This window comes from Sitophilus oryzae, unplaced genomic scaffold (genome assembly GCF_002938485.1).
Source record: "Sitophilus oryzae breed Bouriz unplaced genomic scaffold, Soryzae_2.0 scaffold_465_pilon_pilon, whole genome shotgun sequence".
NCBI classification, from domain to species: domain Eukaryota; kingdom Metazoa; phylum Arthropoda; class Insecta; order Coleoptera; family Curculionidae; genus Sitophilus; species Sitophilus oryzae.
Window position 1 is genome coordinate 240,158 of NW_022147046.1, and position 5,273 is coordinate 245,430.

General features: G+C 38.1%; 1 pseudogene; it reads right to left on the reverse strand.

Annotated features, from left to right (window-relative positions):
* Positions 1–518: 518 nt before the first annotated feature.
* On the reverse strand, positions 519–5,054 carry LOC115885901 (annotated as a pseudogene).
* Positions 5,055–5,273: the final 219 nt, after the last annotated feature.

A 5,273-nucleotide genomic window follows, 5' to 3' on the forward strand; every position in this document is an offset into this window, starting at 1 on the left:
ATGGTATACCTACTTATTTTTCCTACTTATTTCTATTCAACTGTCGTTTCTAATCGACATAAATCCTAAATCTTCTATGAATTTTCACAAGCGCATGAAGATAAGCTCCAGATTAAGTGGATAGGTAATAAACTTCGCATTTTTCTCTCCCCGACTTACAAGATTGTCATAGCGATTCACTTCTAGACTTGTATGTAAATGCCGACCCAAGATTTTCTCTTGCCGACCCAGTACTATCTTAGTCTGATGGATGTGTGTAGTAATTTTTATAGTCTGCTGGAGATGGTTATTGAAATCATATTATTGTTTTGGTGTTTTGAGGTAAAATTAATGTTTTCTGCTGAAACCTCAAATGTTCCACCCTAAATTGTATGACATTTTAATTACACATATATGGTTAAATTTTCTTTAAAAACCCTACTAGCTGCGACAGTATCCCTTCGATTAACGGAAACTCTCGTAGATCGTGGAATTCAAAACAACAACAAACAATACCTTCCTAGCTTATCTTTCTGTTTTTATTTATTCATCATGAGATCGAAATCGTTATTGAGGCCGAGATCTGCGTAACTGTTATCGTCCAACTGATTCAAGTAGTCCATGCCACCTAACTGAGGTGCGGTAGAGATGCTGGCCACAGATCTGGCGTAACTGCTATCGACAGAAGTTGTATCTCTAGTGGGATCTGGACTCATAAAAATGTGAGGGGGTGTGTTGTAGTTGGTTCCAGCCAGTCCAAGTACTTGTGTTACCAAAACAGGCCTAATATATTCATTAACTGACGGCCGTTGTTCTTGAAATGGCGTATACTATTTCTGAAACTATATTTCTTTCGCCGTGTCCGGATACAACGTCACTAAATGACCCAAGTCGGCAATTCTGTCCGCAAGTGATCGTACAGAAAAATCCTTAGAAGTAAACGGCTGCAAACTGTGCATCGAAAACCCACGCTATAGTAATGCCGCCTAATTCACTGTCTGAAAATCTTAAAAGGAAAGTACCAGTTTGGCAAGTAGAAAGCATTTCCTCGGCCTGTTTCTTCTTCACAAAACCCACAATGGTGCCATCAACCCATGGTCCTGTCAAACCCTCTCTAGTTAATTTATTATTGCGAAGAGCCATTCCCAAATTATCTTCGGTCAAACCGCATCCAGTGGCCCATTTGAACTTCTGAGACGACGTCTCTTTCACTTTACCCCATGAAACTTTGTCTGGTACTTGAAACGGGCACCTTCCTGGCTCACTAAATGCGTTGTCTCACGTTATTGTGGCCCAAGCGTGGGAGTCTTGATTACCAAGAACGATAACGACTACAGGCAAACTAAGAGTCCACATCTGGAGCATTAATTCTCCACGTCCAGCACTGAACTGAGACTGGAAAAATAATAAAAATTTCTCATCCATCACACTCCCAGTGCCTTTCTTTTCTGCTCTCTCGATTTTCTTCAGTTGCATATTTCGGAAACTCACAGAGAGTTGTCTGTTTGTTTGCTGATACTGCATTGTACCTGTGTTATTTAATATTTCCCCTGAACTGTCACCGCCCTTTAGACCACCGACAAAAAGATTAGCTTGCAATTGGGATATGATGGTAACCTTAACTTGGGGAGAGGTCATGTGTACATTTAGTTTACCACCAACCAACAAGCGTACAGTTGCTGTAAATCTTGTGTTGATTTTCATGACTTGTAGAGGTTGTTTCTCAATGATAAAAGTCGAAATTACGGCGAAGATAACAGCTTGGTGATTTTGGTTAAAGGTGATGGCAAAACATCAACCACTCCAGGTGGATCGAGTCCCAATTTTTGTTTAAGCCTTTCCACCTCTTTAATTCGCTGTCTGCTGTGCCGTATTTTTTCTGCCAAGCTCTCGCACCAGTCTTGGATTTGATCCGGCATCCCGGCGATTTAATTCTAATTCCAGCATTTCCTTTCGTTTTGTGTAAGTGGCTTGTTGATCTTGAGCCGTGTCTTGACTGACCAGCTGTTGGATATGTGCATTAACCTTTGTACATTCGTGGTACTGCAAAGCAAAGGCTTCCCGATCCTGTTCCAGTTTTCGAGCATCTTCAGCAGTAGACTAAGTTCGTCTCCTTAAATCGTCCAATTTGTGTAGGACTTTGGCGACAGAGTTGGATAGGTTAGGTTAGGTTGCATAGGTTGGATAGGTTAGGTTAGGTTGCATAGGTTGGATAGGTTAGCAATGTGGGCCCTATTCCCATAAAACCGGCGCCAGCCAAGCTAGTCACCTGGAGAAATTTCATTTCCGTGGCCAGACACTGCCAGGTAAAGTTAAACAACTGCAGCGGGTTCGAGCTGTAACGTTCTCTAAATAATTTGGCAGCCTCGGCTCAGTTTGGTTAGAAAATACTCTGAAGAATCCGTGGACCCTTCAGCTTTAGCTTATCTCCTGCATTAGCTGAGTTACCAGTGTTGCCACATACTGTTCGTAGCTGGGATTTTTTGAAGCAGGGTCTATAATGGACCAGAATTTTTCTTCGATAAATTGGGCTAGGTAATGCCTAACCTCTATGGGAAAGTGTTCCCCATATATGCCTCTAATTTGTTGCAAATGAATACTATCGGCAGTGAGTTGCTGTTGCCTTAGCCCGCAACGCGATGATGTATATTTTTCACTGCCTGATGTATAAACTCTAATTTACACTACTCGAACAACATACTTCTTTTTTTAACATTTAGTAAAAATTGTAACAACACATTTACGAAATAAACTTACTGCAACGCACTGAAAGAAAGCGTTTACATGTCAGCCATATTTGCTTGCAATTCAAACCTGGTTCTAGTTTATCGAATGGAGCAACTTGAACAGTAATAGAATAAGGATGCTGTCCATCCAGATCAGTTACAGCTTTATATGATTCAAACAAATAATCAGGAGCAATAATATCTAGATGTGTCATATTCTGTGCTGTTACAAACAAAACATTAATTTCCACAGCACGTTCTTCTAGCTTTCTTAAATGTTCAATAATAGGCTTCTTAATAAACAAAGCTTATTTTTTACATCTTTATGCAGGTACTTTATAATCATTTGCAAATATATCCCTGGAAATTACTTTCTCCAAAATCACCCTGTACATATCCATGTAAAATAGTTTTGAAAAACACGACCTGCTCTTTATTTTATAACTACAGATTATTGTTTAATTTATTTTCCCCACCTCTGAACTAAAAGAACTGTAACACTGCCATACTCCTCCAGTGTTTAAAAGCTACCCGAACCGGCACTAGTGGGCCTCTAACCACTTATTAACTAGAGGTGGCGCCCGAGATCTTCTAAGCGACACTACAAGAAACTTAAGCGTCAGTAACACAGCTCAGGAAGAAGCAAACGTTACAAATTTGGTGTCCGAGAGCAGGGACGTTGCAAATTTTGCATTCAAGAGCTCCGTTACAACTTTTTACTATACCACGGTATAGGGAAGCTTGGGACACGACGCCGAAGGCCCCTTAAGGCCGAAGTAACCCTTCGAACAAAATAAAATCACTTTTAGCACACATATCATACACTATTTTTTCTACAGACAAGTTTATGCTCGTATATATCAATGTATTATTACTCTTTACGTTAATGAATAATTCATAATATGTCATTCTGAAATCAAATTAATTATGGAGTTTATGGTTGCTATGGTAATATTATCGCTTCCATGATAAAAGTAAATCAAGTGCTAAAAGTAAATGACTTTTACCATCAGTGCATAATGTCACATTTTAGGCACTAACAGCATGCGTTAAAAATTGCATTTAGTGTAATTATTAGGTTGGAACTGTTCGCTATCATTATGTCGGTAACCTTTAACAAAAAAATCTTTTTCTAAAAGTACTTAAAAATTAAAATATTAAGCCTATTTAAAAATAAATAAAAATTATACCTGATCCAGGGTTTTTGCTGCCACCTCAATACCATTAACTTCTAAAATCTCATCGTTTACAGCTAGAAGACCTGTAGACTCAGCTAGACCACCCGGAACAAGCTTTGATATAAACACTCGGGGAATTTTCTCTAAACCTAAAAGAAAAAATTATGTAACTTTCATTAAACTGGTAGAAAAATAGAGTTTTACCATTCTGTGTAACTCTTACACTGGTTCCATCCCTTATGTAAAACCCCAAGGTTTATCAGACCCATGTTTATGTAATCTAACCCTCCTGCAAGTTTCTGGTACTATATCTACATCAATAATTGCAGAAACCTGTCTGAAATCATGTGGGTTTGATATTATCTTGCTTTTCACTTCTATTTTATTGTCTAAAGAGGCCCTGGAAACTATTTTGTTCTTCGACATTTCTGTAGCATTGGGCGCTCGTTTTATACACAATCTCGAATACGGATTTATACAGCGTGCGCGATATTCTTTGCAAATAACGAAAACTAATGGGAATCTTAAAGTAGAAAATCGTAAATTCCAAAATTATTTATGTTATGGCATTTTTACCATATTTTTACTGACGTTTGCAGAAAATAGTTATTTATGATATAAGTGCTAAAAGTGAAGCCATTGCAATGCCTTCTACAAATATTGCCAATAATTGTAATTAGAGCATTGCAACACTAGGTCTTTCGCTCTGTTTGCAATGAGATTTGTCTATACTGCTCTCTGGTCTCTACACACTGATCTATGGTTATACCTACGTATATATGATAACTAACTATGCAGAATAATACAGTAATTATTAGATTGGAACTGTACGCTATCATCATGTCAGTAACCTTTAACAAAAAAAAAATTTTTTTTTCTAAAAGTACTTAAAAATTAAAATATTAAGGCTATTTAAAAATAAATAATAATTATACCCGATCCAGGGTTTTTTCTGCCACCTCAATACCATTAACTTCTAAAACCTCATCGTTTACAGCTAGAAGATCTCTGGACTCAGCTAGACCACCCGGAACAAGCCTTGATATAAACACTCGGGGAATTTTCTCTAAACCTAAAAGAAAAAATTATGTAACTTTCATTAAACTGGTAGAAAAATAGAGTTTTACCATTCTGTGTAACTCTTACACTGGTTCCATCCCTTATGTTCCATCCATTATGATATCGTTCTGCGTCTCCCATCGTCCCTGTATTTCTTTTTCCATTTGCGAATCTTTTTGCTGGAATTCTTGCTGACGTCTAACTCCAGGCTCTCTTTGAACCTGTGATAGCTTTTGTTCTCTCTCGTTTTCGCCTGTTTCGATTTATTCGGTTTGTCGTCCTCGTTGCCCTTGTTCGTTTCCATCTCCAAACACATAATGTGATACACCAC